General features: G+C 37.3%; 1 long non-coding RNA gene across 2 annotated transcripts in view; it reads right to left on the minus strand.

Moving 5' to 3' along the window:
- The window catches only part of LOC128247293 (uncharacterized), a 135,406-nt gene that overhangs the window by 20,740 nt on the left and 100,407 nt on the right, over positions 1–14,259 (minus strand). The window lies entirely within an intron of this gene.

The raw sequence follows: 14,259 nt of genomic DNA on the forward strand, positions 1-14,259 counted from the left end.
GCGCGCACATTACGTTTATCAATGGAGTAAGTGGAGCAAGAACACACACGGAAATGAAAAGTGTCGCTGAAGAGGTCACAGATGTGTGACGAAAGATTTCCGGAGAATAGACATAAAATAAATAAAAACAGTAATAAATGAGTGAAGAAAAAAATATTTATGTATATAGTGCGTGTGTTTATTTGGCAAACAAAAAAAATAATAAATAAAATGACCATCCCGAAATACAACAATATATATATATATGTGTGTGTGTGTGTGTGTGTGTGTGTGTACATTATGTACATACCTGTACGCATACATACAAAAATTGCGTGCACATACACACAAGCGCGCGCATGTACAATTACACATCATTCTACTTTTTTTAACATGCATACTCTGTATTTCTCTTATAAATCATCCTTCTCGAACGCTTCGCTGTATCAACTACAGTTGAGTCAAAGTGGAGGGGGTAGCCAACTCTCTCAAATTATGAAATTTCTTCTTAAAAAAGAACAATTTGGGTAAAAATAAATTGTTTTGGTTTGAGGGCGCTTCAGTTAACATTGGTCGGATTTCATATCCAACCAGAAACTGGGATGTGTCTTGTTACTTGTATGCCTCGAGAGTGCCTATTCAGGCTGCCTAGCCATTTTGCTCGACTTTCCAAATTAGACCCTGCTTACCGTATTGGTCGACTACATACATGCCACATGATTACGGCTGATGAGGAGATATCTTGGGGAGATTGGGACTGACTGAGACTATCCTCGACTGGTCAGCCAGGAGAACTTGAGAATGTACCAACAAATGATAACTACAGCAACTTGCTGCAACGGTGCATGCCCCTACACCTAGCCTGACCTCAGTTTGGATATACAATCTATGAATGATATACAGTGTATGAATGAATGAATAAATAAATAAATAAAAAGATGTATGTCTGGTACATCCTTGATCGAGAGGATGTTCATCTGCTACTGAACTATGGTTAAACAACAATAAACTATTTTTGAATGAAAAATTTTTGAAATTATTATTGGTAAATCAAACCACTTGTCTTCTTGGATTTTTTTAAATAGAACTTTCTATAAGTTCTATTTAATAGATCTTTCTAAAAGTTCTCTCAAGTTCAGCAGCTCAATAACAAGAGAGATGGGCATAGCCAGTAATGGAGTAACAAACGAGATAGATAGTCAGTCGAGCAGACAGTGCAATATAGAGAAGGATGGAAGAAAGAAAAACAGAGATAGTGCTAGAAAAAGAGAATGATAGAGCAGTACTAAAGAGAGGAGTTATGAGAAACATAATATGCTAAAATAACATAAGTGTAGAAAGCCAGTGAATCATAGATGGAATGATAGAGATACAAAGAAAGTGTGTGTATGTGGTAGAAAGAGAGAGAGAGCGAGAGAGAGAGAGAGAGAGAGAGAGAGAGAGAAATAGAGAAATGCTTGCCAATAAAAGCAAAGTTCTTGGGGGTACACGTTAGGACAGGCGACAAGAAAATATAGCAAAGTTTGAACCATAAAGTCTAGGAATTACAGCATTGGAGAGTAATATAAACCGCGCGTCATTTTTGATGGGGACAAAATCTCCCAGAAGCTCAGCCTACATCTTATAAACATGCAATCAGATCTTCGGTTTCCTCCAAGTGATGGTTTAAAATGAACTGGAAATATCTCACGAAACTACTTCCGAGAGGTATTAGTGTTTCATGTGCATATGCTAACACTGTATATTGATATATACTTCATATATAATAACAGATTGAGAAATAGTGACCTGGTACAGAAACAAACTAGCGGTCGTTTGGATACTAAACTTTACATCCTGTGCTTGGTCCAGTGATCATCAACGCAAGATACCGACATAAAATTGTAACTTATGCCTGATGAACCACGGTAAGACAGACATTCTTCATAAAACAGAGATTTTACTAGAAATATAATATTTCAGTGATAGACACTGACTTTATTGTTGAGTGAATAGGCATTCAAATCTAAAAATTTTCAGATTACCTTAACTGCAAAATAATGGAGTTGCAGAGAAGGGATGCCTATAAAGCTGCTTACAAGTTAGTATTACTTCTGACCGTTTTTCGGCTGGATGTTTCAATTACCGAGTGTGCATAGAATGTTGGACAGTGGTACTGGAAGCGATGAATTTCAGAAAGAGAAATGCGTGAAAACTATCTATCTATCTATCTATGTATGTATAATATATATATATATATATATATATATATATATATATATATATGTAATCTTTTTTTTCCATTTTTTAACAGTTTACTAATTAGCTAATCAAAAATACATTCATTTATGAACTTAGTCGAAATTCCGCTAGACTCATTATCCATAATTTTGTGCCTTCTGTTCACCTTCAATCCTCATCAAATGTATTTTCATCTATTGTTTCATCTTCTATCTGTCATATTCCTCTTTAAAGTAGTTTACTCTTGTAGCATTTACTACATGACCTGGGAAACTATTCCACTCATTAAGGATAAAAAAGCGACCAAACAAATCACTGATGTCTTTATAACATTGTTTCTTATAAAATACATAATTTTGGCCTTTACATTTTTTTAAAAGATTCATATTGAAAATCGGCAATCGATTCAGTGAATTGTAGTAGAGATGAAAGTCTGGAGGTGAAATGCACATGACATTCTATCCAGAATTAAATCTAAGAGTTTCTTGGAAGGTCACTCAATAAGTTATTGGTAATGATGAGTGTTTTGTATGTGTTTGTTCTTTGTTTCGGTTTGCCATGCTTATGACCTTAAATATATAGATCAAAACATCACTTGAAAAAGACATTTAATTTAGACAGAGAATACAAACATTTATTGCCTCTTACAGCTGTTTCTAAAATAGCCAAGCATGTGGATCCTCATATTGAATAGGGATTCAACAAGCTGAGAATTCCATCATTGGAAAGGGAGAGGTCACTGCCCACTTTCTCTGTTGATCTCGCTCCGTTCGTGGAAGTCTCCACTCAGTCTCTTTCTATTCTATCATTCCTTAGAGATAGAAAGATAGATAGATAGATAGATAGATAGAGATAGATGGATAGTTAGACAGACAGGTAGACGGATAGATAGATAGACAGACAGACAGACAGACAGACAGATAGATAGATAGATAGATATATAGATAGATAGATAGATAGTTAGACAGACAGGTAGACGGATAGATAGATAGATAGATAGATAGATAGATAGAGGGAGATGAAGAGAGAAAGAGAGAGTGAGAATGAAAAAAAGAAAGTTGAAACAACTACTCTCTCTCACCTTTCTGTCTTTCTACATCCCTTTTCCTGACAGACAATAGAGTCTTATTTGGTTGTTCTTTCTCAATATAAATGGCATACAGACTACCATGTGAGATGGCGCACAATTTCATTTCGTGGGTATACGTTTTCTAGTTTCTGAATACAAGACAGTCATGCATACAGACAATTCACGCTCGCGCGCACATTTACATACACAATAGAGAAATATGGTTGTATATTCATAACAAGAGAAGTGAGTACGTATATGCCAGTGTATGTGCTGTACGTTTTTATCAAATGTGTGTGTAAAAAAGAAAACTAGTGCATTTGAAGTCAACATCATGCTTCAATGAATTTGTCCTCGCTTTCTTTTTTTTATATACTTTCCTTTCTTTGCATTCAACTTTCGTCTTTTTATCTTAATCGTCTTCATTTTTTGACCTTTCATCCTTTCTTTCTTACATCCTTTCTTCTCTCAATGAATATGTGTGTGTGTGTATATGTGTATGTTTGTGTGTATATATAAACGTGTGTGCGTGTGTATGTATGTACGTGTGCATTCATGTATGTATGTACATATATATTACCTTTTCAAAAATGTTCATCCATTCGCTGCTTTAGTTCCTTTCACAAATTCTCCCTGTTCACCTTTCGGCTACGCCATTCAATATGTGATTTCTCCTATCTACCTTAACCTGTTTTACTGGCTGACTCCTCCTTGTCTATGTGGTGTCGGGTCGTCTGTGAATGTGTATGCGTGTTTATGTATCTATGTGTGTGTGTGTGTATACAAAAGCATCGGGTTGACCCTAGCCTTGAAAATGAAGTCTGGTAGACGGAAATCGTAAGGAAGTCCGTCGGGTGGACTATAGCTGTAAAACCAAAAGGCTAGACTTCTCATGTACGCCAGGTCTGACCGAGAATTACGTTTGTGACATACTCAGCCATCTACTTTATATTTCAATGAGCCGTGAGTACAGTAGTTCGAACAACTTGAGTACTCATCGTCATATATATGCAATCATACATACGCACACATAAATACACATACAGACACATACACACATGTACATTTTAATGGTTTTGTTCTCTGGAAATATATGTGGAAATGTCAACGATTCACTGACTATTTTGAAAGAATTCATACTTCTACACAATCCAACCATTCTCGCTCGTATACACATACATCACTCATTGTTTCTTTGTTTGCTAGTTTCTTTCTTTCTGATCTTTCTTTCTAGTTCTCCCCTTCTTTCTTTCTCTCTATTCCTTCTGTTTCGAACACTTTCTCGTCTGTACCTACTCAAGAACTTAATAATTTATTAATAATTTACTTAGTAATAATTTCCAGCATAAGCATAAGTTCTCATATTTTGAAGGTGATGGTGTTAATCAATTTTGTCAATTTCAGTACTTTCTTGTACTTTATTTTATCGATCCTAGAACGGTGATTGGCAAAGGGTATTTCGATGAGATTTGAACTCAGAACATAAAAGAACGTAACTGAATGTTGCGAGTCATTTTGTCAGACTGTCTAATGATTGCAGCTGTCTGCCTCAATAATTATAATAATGGTTCGAAATTTTAGCACGAGGCTAGAAATTTTAAGTAGAGTGGTAAGTCGATTACATCAACTCCAGTATTCAACTGTTATTTATTTAATCGATATCGAAAGAATGAAAGGCAAAATCAACCTCGGCGGAATTTGAACACAAAACGTAAAGCCAGGACCAATGTTACAAAACATTTTGTCCTACTCGCAAAGATTCTGCCAGCTTGCAGCTTGGCACAATGTTAGTAAATTTAGCGGGAAGGTGGTAGTCGATTACATTCACTCCACTATTTTACTGGTAGTCTATTTTATCGATCCGGAAGGATGAGAGGCAAAGTTGACCTCGGTGGGTTTCGAACTTAGCACGTAAAAAGTTGGGACAGATCCCGTAAGACTGATACCGTAAGATATCCGGTGACCTAACGATACTCCTTTCAGCACAAGGCCTGGAATTTAGGAGAAGGTAATCAATAAAACTGAACCTGTACTTTACTGGTACTTCATTTTATCGATTTCGATGAAACTTGAACCTAGAGTGCAAAGACAGGCGTAACTAAAGACACACTACCAATCCTCTCAACTATCGATTTTTGCTGGAGGACACTTGCTGGCAAGGATTCCCTATATGGTTGATTGACCTATTTGAAATAGCAGCTGACTCTCCTTCAAATCCCACTCTACCATCTTGGAAAAAGGGACGTTGGATAATGTAGTTTTGGGTTCCTTGCAAATAGGAAGAAAACGGGATTGATACGACTGAGATACCTTTGGTTTAAGGTCTGCCTGATTAGAGCAAACCTAGACCTAAAAACAACAGCAATAACAAACCTTGTCCTAAAGATAGATTTCTAGCCTAGATACAGGACCACACGGTTTAGAGGAGGAGATGTATAGTTATTTATAATATCTAGTATATGACTGTAAGTTAATTTAATGCCAATATCATTTCAAATTTGTGTGTGAGTGTGTGTGTGTGTGTGTGTGTGTGTGGTGTAGGTGCGGGAGTTTACTTTTGTTCCATTTTGACCCTAATACATACGAGAGGTCTTCAGGTACGTGTCATACTCGAATTCATAGGGTTTACGGGTTTCTAAGATAACGGATTCATTCAGGTGTGTTTTGTTCAACCATACCGAGGATTGTTTCTTAAACTGATGATATCTACTTTGTCTTCTCTCTTTCTCTCTCTCTCTCTCTCTCTCTCTCTCTCTCCTGTCTCCTTCCCTCTCCGTTATGCCCCATTGTCTCTCTTTGTATTTATAGTGTTTATTAATGTATTAATCTTTACATCTTTATAGTCAGTATTAATGTTTACAAATTTATATTCATATTTGTTTTTGCTGTTATATTTTTATGTCTTTATAACTAATACTCATATAAACTCGAGCCTTCTCTCAATACAAACGCATGAACACACACACAAACATATAATATATGTGTATCTGCGTGTTTATTATGTATGTGGGTACATATGTATGTATATATATATATATATATATATATATATATATATAGATAGATAGATAGATAGATAGATATACATATATAATTTTAAAACAAGTTTCAGAATGACAATGACAGTTGCTGATGAGGTGGGGATCAAAACTGAGAATAGAGTCAAGTGCATTGTAGAATTCGAGTTGACTGGGACTTCAAATTTCATCAGACAGAGCACGTTTATTTCAGGCGTGCGTGTGTGTATCAGATGAACGCACACATGAACACGCACACACGCACACGCACTCATACATACATCTCCATTTCAAGCACGCAAGAGAACGCTTCATATTTTCACACACAAATCCACCTGTAATATATTTCTTCTGTCATAAAGAAACACACGTGTATACCATCTGATATACACATATATAACAATGCCATTTTTTTTTTAATGACCAAATGACTAGATAAATAAATGTATCTTAAACGCACAACCCTAATTTAATTACTGATTTTCTTACATGAATAAGGTCTTCTTACATTATCACAATTTCAATCATTTTGCTTTATCGTGTACGTTCGGAATCTTTTGTGGATCTATTGTAGATCTTTTGCAACTCTGTGGTGGATCTACTGGAAAGTTTTGGTGCATCTCTACTAGATCTAACTGTACAAGACTTTTTTACACACACACACGCAAATATATATACATGCATATAATGAACTTGTCTCCCTGTAGTCTAAGTATAGGGGACCTGTATAACTCTAGTGGACCGTTTTTTAAAATTATAGTGGATCTGTCTAGCTGCTATTGATCTAACTGTAAGGAACCCGTCTAACTGTAGTGGATTTATCTATTGCTGATCTGTTAGATGCATATTGGTGATATGTTTTAGATATAGTTTGATGGATATTTTGTAGATATGTCGCTAACCGCGGATAAAAATATTGTACATCTGTTACAAATTTATGTTGGAGTCCATTCAAAGTCCTTATGCAAACATGGTGAAATCAATGATAGCTATAATGTGTATCTGTTGTGAAACTGTTGTAAATATGTTGCGGGCATACTGTTATGTAGTGGCTACATAAATCTCAGGAATATTTTCTGTAACTATTACGGATATTATTGCTCACCTTCGATATGTTGTGAATATGCTGCATCTCTGTTGTGTATTTGTTATGAATATATTATGTTCTTGTTGCTGAGATGTCAGGAATATTTCCTGTAATCGTTGTTTAACTATTGTGGATATTTTGTGTATAAACAATTTATTTGTTATCTATGATGCAAATATGTTGTGCGAACCCTGTGTGTCGTGTATATATCATGAACATATTGAGTTCTTGGCGCTGATATATTATCAATATATTGTGTGTCTGTTATGGATATATTGCCTGTTTGTTACCTATCTGCTGTATATCTGTTATACATTTCTTGTTTATCTCCTGTAGAAATCTTGTGAATATGCTGTTGTCCTCTTGTGATTTTATTGTATATTTGTTATGTAACTGTTTTGGATATGCTGTGCATCTGTAGTGGATATGTTATAGATCTGTTGTGGTTCAGTGCTGAATTTGGTGTGGACCTATCTTTGATGTGAATATTAAAAAGATCTAAGGCGACGAGTTGGCTGAATCGTCAGCACGCCGGGGAAAAATTCTTAGCAGCATTTCGTCCGTCTTCGCGTTCTGAGTTCAAAATCCACCAAGGTCAACTTTACCTTTCATCCATTCGCGGATGTCGATAAAATAAGTATCAGTTGAGCACTGATGTGGATTTTTTCTGTAAGATACGGACGGCATTATTTTTTAAAATTTGTAAACGATTGTGCTTTGTGAAAATCTACCCAGATAATATTTGTTGTTACTCTTTTATCTTTTAAGCTCCACATATATTTAGAGAGTGCAGAGGTGTAAAATGGTTAACAGAATGATCTATTATATTGATTCAAGCTACTTTTGAATGAATGCTTTCTGAGTTCTATGTATTTGGTTGAAATGTTATTTGTGGAAACACTGGCGTAACATACAGCTTCCATAAACGTTTCTACTTCTTTTCCCAATCACCCATCATCCATCCCGTATTTATGTATATACGCACCGTATTGGGTTTATTGATGTTTTCTTGACACATTTTTGACACATTTTTGTATATAAGCGAACGTGTTATGTATGTATATATGCCTATATTTATATAACAATGTAGAAATATTGTCATGTCTATATATGGAGGGACATGTGTATGTATATCCACTTATGGCTATGTATATGTATGTTATGTATATATATACATATATATATACACACACACACACACACACACATGCGTATGTGTCTGATTGTGAGTGGAAATGTACAGTCTCATAGATAAATTTCAACTATTTGCACATATATATGCATCTACAGACATGAATGTGCATATCATTCTTATATAAGTTGCTTACATACATTAACATCCAATTGGCCAAAGAAAAGTACAACAAAAAACCCCAAAAGCTAAAAAATAAACCAATGACTTCCTTCCTTCCTTCCTTCCTTACACTGATCGATAATTCCGTTCCCTCTTTCTCATTTATATGGTCTCACTATCTTCAGCCTGATAGTCTTTTCTTTCTTTTCTTCCTTTCTCTCTATTATCAGTTCTCTGCATCTATTTCATTATTTCCATTCTCTCATGAATTAAGAAAAAAAAAAAAAAAATAGAAAGGTAAAAATGTTCTCGCTCGTCAAAAAGAGAGAAAGTAAAGACAGCTACAAACACCTCGACACCTCCAGGCCCAACGGTATACCGACTTTTTGCAATTTATAGTTCATCAATAATAATAATTTTTGCCGATGTAAACCATCACTAGTTCACCTAGTTTCTTTTATACATACATGCATGCATACATACATACATACATACATACATACTGTTGTGTCGACGCCCCCAGGCGAAGAAGTAGGATCTCCCAAGACATATAAATAGAGGTAGTCTAGTCTGGCCATGGTAGGAGTGTTGAGTAGCAGTTGTGTAGCGGTTGAGTAGAGATCATCCGAAGGTGCTAGATAGCAGTAGCTTGAGACATCATGCATACATACATACATACATACATACATACATTCTCTCCTTGTTTCTTTCTGTATTCCTTTCTGTGGAAGAGTGTAGGCTTGAAACGTTAAAGACTTTTTCACTTCGCGAGCGTTATACTAATACATCTGTTTGTTGTCTACACCACCTGTCTTCGTCTTTTGTTTTTTTTGTGAATTCTCCCCATACATACATACATACATACATACACACATGCACATATACATACACACATACATGCATTCACACACACTTGTACAGACACACAATCATACACTCATACATACATAAAAAGACACTACACGCTTACGCATTACTACAGGCGTGTGACCTATGTGTTATAATGTTGGACTCGCAGTGATTACAAAGTTGTCGGTTCGATTCGTGGACGTGGCGGCACATTTGTCTCTTGAGCAAAGGATATTATTTCACATTGCTCACTTCCACTCAGCTGAAAATGAGTACCAGCCGACAGTTGGTGCAGCTTTCCTCCCTCCTCCCTCTACCCGATGTTCCACTAGGTTCATGGAGCGGGTGGAATGGGGTGGCGAGAAAAGTCACAATTACCATTAGCGAACGCGTAGTACATGTTACCAGGTCATATTCACTTGCGAGTTCGTGAGCGACGGTTATACATGTATTACATGTATTAATGTCGTTGTCTGAATGGGTGTGTATACGTAGAATGTGTGTATGTGGATGTACGCGTTAAGCTGTGTGTATACGCGAGCGAGCGTTTGTATCTTTGGCCAACGTTTATTGGCGAAAGATGTACACATTAGCTAGAAAATCGATAAAGCAGTCCGTTCGTACGAACAATAAGCAAATATTTATATAAAATAAAACAAATAGAATAAAAATAAATAAAAATAAAAATAAATATTATAGTATTTAATCTGCCCGAGTTGCACAGATATTCAACTGTCACGCTGACCATCATAAATGCATAAAATCAGAGATTGGCCAGTTGGAAATCTATAGTCAATGACACCATTGTTAACAAAATACACAATATAAAATACAGCAAATGAAATATCTATCTATCTATCTATCTATATATATATATATACATTTATATATACGTATATATATATATATATATATATATATATATATATATATATATATATATATGTACGTATGTATATATGTATTACATATAAAAACTGTCATTTACAGAGGTCGCAGCTGCAACAACAGCAGCATCAGCAGCAACAACAACAACAACAACAACAACAACATCAACAGCAGCCACAATAGCAGTAACGGCTTACACTTTTCTACAACCAATACTAGAGAACTATTATAGACACCCTGTGTAGTTGTTAACCTAGTGCCCTATACTGGGATGTGTATGTGCGTGTGTATGTGTGTGTGTGTGTGTGTGTGTGTGTGTGTGTGTGTGTGTGTGTGTGTGTGTGTGTGTGTGTGTGTGTGTGTGTGTGTGTGTGTGTGTGTGTTAAAGACATCTGACTACCAGTTTGCGAAAACTAGCGAATCCATTAACTTACATGTACTTGTTAACACACCCATGCTTATTGACGTCGCTGCAGTCGCCGCCATCACGACCAACAACAACACTACCACCACCACTACAATCTTCACTACTACAACCACTGCTACCGCCGCTACCGCCGTTACCACCGCTCCCACCACCACTACCACTACCAACACGACCACCACTACCACTACCAACACGACCACCACTACCACAACCATTACCACCGCCATCACCGGCACCCCTCCTCCCACCGCCACCACAGATACTACCATACCTACCCCACCCCACTAATACTCTACCCCAACCATAAACCACCCATCAGCGACCATCCCAGCGCAACGTAATCATCAGTAACACTGTCGCTGATATTAATGTCCTTAGAATGAACAATTCGAGCTCCTACGCTACCATCATTTCAACAATAAGCAACCACCATCAACGCCTCTCCCACCAATAACACCTAAGTTTATCTATCATCACTATCGCGGAATTAATGAGGGAGCGTATGCGAGATGCTAGAAATAGCAGCGAGGCCTTCTACTAATTATCTAGCGTCTTAGAAAAGGACACGGTGGATCATGTGGTCCGCAGGTTGCCCGAGACTGGTATAGACGCTATAGTGTAATATCCGTTCTAATTTTTGTCACAAGGCCAGTAATTTTGAAGGAAAGGGGAAGCCGATTAGATCGACTTCAGTGTTCAAATGGTACTTATTTTAATCGACCCCGAAAGAGTAAAATTGACTTCGGTGGCATTTGAACTTAACGTAAAACCAGAAGAAATTCCGCTAAACATTTTGTTCATCACGCTAACGATTCTGTCCCCTCGTCGCCTTCTTGTAGCATATCATTGCATACTACTGTAGGCCTGGGAACACGGGATTCAAAGAATGCAAGTGCACCTCTTAATGTTTTTGTTGGGCAATGAAAATGCTTTGAACATCCTGGGTTGGATCTGGATTTGCGTCCCCTTAGCAAATTTTGTTCCCGCACTTATGTGTACTGTCGTTGTTGTTTAGTCCTACGCAATTCTAATCAAACAGTCCTATATTTAAAGACATCTCTGCCAAGACTATTTTGTCTGTTTGTGTATCTAGAATTATCCTCCCGCTATCTATCAGTCTTCTTTTGAGATACAAGGATGTAATTTAAGTGAGATGTTTGCTATTCCTTCATCATCTACTTATATTCACACATGTATTTTGAAAGCGTGAGGCCCAGATGTTAGAGTGTTCGCTTTAAGGTCATAACGTCGTGGATTCGATTCCTAGACCCTGCAGCAGGCTGTGTCCTTAAGCAAGGCGCACCATTTCACGTTGCTCTAGTCTGCCCAGCTATAATGAGTTCTATATGGGTGCTGATGCAGTTCCCTCTCCTTCTAGTGGTCACATCTTACATGTACCACTGAGCCAAGGTTTATGAGCCGAGGCGGGACCTGCCCAAGATTACAAAAGCATGGCTGTACTTGTAGACTAGGCATGGACAATCTTTTTCGAGAATCGGGCCACATGACACATGGATCATCACTAGGCGGGCTGCAATAATTCATGGCAATTTTTCATTAGGCGTGCCATTCATAAAGTCTATAGTCCGCAGTTTGCCCGTGACTGCATAACATCACGGCACAACACATTCCAGTACACCCTCTCAAAGTATATCACGCTAAATTAAATGATTGTATATTTACGCTACATCAAATCACATTAAGCACGCCATCATACCACACTGCACACATCTCACGGGTTAAGGAGGGAGCCTTTATGTATTGCTTAATCTGTTAGAAACAGCGATCAAATTTCCTTGAAATTTCATTATACCGTGTTAAAAAAGACGTGATGGCTTGGTGTGAAACACCACCACCATCACCACGTCGGGCAAAATGCTTAGTGACGTTTCGTCCGTCTTTACGTTTAGAGTTCAAATTTCGCCGAGGTTGACTTTGCTTTTCATTTTGTTGGGACCGATAAATAAGTAGCAGTTGAATACTGGGGTCGAGCTAATCGATTTAATCCTTCATCCAAATTTGAAACCAATATATACACTAAACATCGTGCATCACTTTCAACATTATAATAGCACACCCTACCGTCCATACTCCATGCGAAATTTCACGCCACAATACACTGACTGTCGCCAAAACTACACACCTACATCGTATATGCGATACGCAACATTTCATTAGACATTGTACAAACTGCATATCACATTGAAGACATTTCATATCAGGCATACGACATACTACACATTTCACAATATGCTTCACATCACATAACACACACTTCATACATGCAATAAATGCGACGGTCACACTACACATATTACACTGATTATATGACTCACCACATTGTAGATACTCCTTATTCTATGATGCACAATATTACACACCTTCCACAATAAATATTTACTACATATCACCGCAACACATATTTCATACCATGCTTACACACAACCACATTATCCAATACATATCACACACCACATTGCGGCCACTCCATATAATACAGCAAACCAACAAGCACCTTCTTCAGTATACTTACTATATATTCCACACCTCTTTACACATACAAAACACCGCATACATTTCACATTACACTCACAAAGGTCATAGGTCATATCAGTCAGCACACACTTCACACCACACTGCACATAAACTGAGCCATCCTAGTTTATACATCATGTCACAATCGTTCAATATACATCCGTCATTTCTAAGTCCCTTAGCTCCCGTCACCATCACCACTACCGCCACGACACAAGTACCTCCATCATCATCAACACCACTATCCTTCCCCAACAAGTTCACCATAGTAAATACTGCTACTGCCGCCGGGATATTTGTTTTCTGACACTAACGGCGCGATTTCGAGGCCCTTAACTGGCAACATATAAAACAGTGGACTACACAAACACACACACACCCTTCTGACTGTCTGCCTCTTTTTCTCTCTCTATCTCTTCCTCTTTCAGACACACACACTCTCTCTCTTTTTCTTTCTCTCTCTCTCTCACTTTCTCTTTTCTCTCTCTCTCTCTCTCAACACAAAATACATGAATATAGAACACAAAGCACACATCTACACTCAAGAGCGAACACAGGACTATGTCTAGCTCATTTTTATTTAATTTATGGAAGTCACTAAGGCCATAAATGCGTCATACTTTGTGAATGTCTATGTCCCCCGGTTGCTGGATATAGGTTAGGACAACTGTCATACTAATGACGACGACTGAAGCTGAAACATGCGTCCATTACTGCCTTCCTGTCTCCAGACAATAAACCTGTCCTATTCCTTAATGTCAATATCGGAGAAATTTGGTAACTGTGAAACGTCATCTAGAGGTGGAGATAATTTAAAGTGTATCAAGAATTTATGTTACCTGTATATACCTATGCAGTATTTACACGCACATATTTATATATATATATATATAT

The sequence above is a fragment of the Octopus bimaculoides genome, chromosome 3 (genome assembly GCF_001194135.2).
Source record: "Octopus bimaculoides isolate UCB-OBI-ISO-001 chromosome 3, ASM119413v2, whole genome shotgun sequence".
Classification (NCBI taxonomy): Eukaryota; Metazoa; Mollusca; class Cephalopoda; order Octopoda; family Octopodidae; genus Octopus; species Octopus bimaculoides.